Here is a 1,484-nt window from a genome sequence, read left to right as displayed (position 1 = left end):
GCTGCTGAGGAATAGCCCAGTAGCTAAGCTGAGCCTCCCCTGGCACGGCTGGGTGCCACCGCCTCTCACCCTTCCGCTGTTAGCTGCGGGCAGAGGCCGGCCCCCGCATCACCGCAGCCTCCTTTCAGGCAGCGGGAGAGTGATGAGGTCTCCCCTGAGCTATCGCAACTCCTGTAAAGGGTCTCCGGAGACACTGCAATGGGAGAACCTTCTGCAGTCCGTAAGCATCCACTGGAACAAGGAACGCATTCCTTGTGTTTGCCCTTCATGACATCTTTCTAATTGTCCCTCTAGAACGATACATTAATGAGGCTCTCCTTTCACGCTCAGTTTGCCACACATCACTGTGTTGCTCAGCTTCATTAACCACACAGAAGGAACAGCGCTGGCATCCACACAAAGGGATTCGGGTCCCACAGGAGCCAGGCACACACGGTGCTGCTGCAGCCCTGGGACCCTCAGTGTGGAGGAACTGGGGACCAGTGCTGCTGTGCGACACGCAGAGCTGGCACCCAGCTCTTCCCAGCACACTGAGCCACGGCAGCTCCAGCTGGGCCATAGCACCCTGTGTTGTTTCATAAGCCAGGACCCACGCTTGGAGATTCATGATCCTTTGAAGTCCCTTCCAACCCTGGCCATTCTGTGTGATTCTGTGATTCTGTGGACGTTAGGAAATACTGCTTTTCTGAAAGCGTGGTCAGTTGCTGGAATGGGCTGCCCAGGGAGGTAGTGGAATCACTGACCCTGGAGGTGTTCAAAGAATTTTTAGATGCTGTGTTGAGGGACAGGGTTTAGTGAGAACTATTGGTGATAGGTGGACGGTTGGACTGGACGATCTTGGAGGTCTTTTCCAACCTTGGTGATTCTATGGTTCTATGCTTCACTCTCACATACACAGGGACCAAACCCACCCCATTCAGCTGTGCATTTCTTGCAAGACCCTGTGTTGATCTGAGCATCCCCAGCTCAGTCCAGGTGTTTCCCCTAAGCAGTGCTGCCATCCGGCTGCTCCCAGGTCTGCCTTGTGTGCACCCTCAGCAAGCTTGCTGATGGTGCCAAGCTGAGTGGTGCAGTCAGTGCAACAGGACGAAGGGATGCCATCCAGAAGGACAGGCTTGAGAAATGTGCCTGTGTGAACCTAATGAGGGTCAACACGGCCAAGTGCAAGGTGTTGGAGCAATCCCAGATACGTGGGCGGACTGGGAGAAGAACTCCCTGCACAGATGGACTTGGGGTATAACAGCAAACTGTTTGCTTTTGCTTTCGTTTCACAGAATCACAGAATGGCCAGGGTCGGAAGGGACCCCAAGGATCACGAATCTCCAACCCCCTGCCACACGCAGGGCCACCAACCTCCACATTTCCATAGCAGCCCAGGCTGCCCAGGGCCCCATCCAACCTGGCCTTGATCACCTCCAGGGTTGGACGGGGCATCCACACAGCCCCTCTGGGCAGCTGTTCCAGCACCTCACCACTCTCTCTGT

Source organism: Meleagris gallopavo, chromosome 10, assembly GCF_000146605.3.
Source record: "Meleagris gallopavo isolate NT-WF06-2002-E0010 breed Aviagen turkey brand Nicholas breeding stock chromosome 10, Turkey_5.1, whole genome shotgun sequence".
Classification (NCBI taxonomy): Eukaryota; Metazoa; Chordata; class Aves; order Galliformes; family Phasianidae; genus Meleagris; species Meleagris gallopavo.
The sequence above is the reverse complement of the archived record's forward strand: the minus strand, read 5'-3'. Positions refer to the sequence as shown.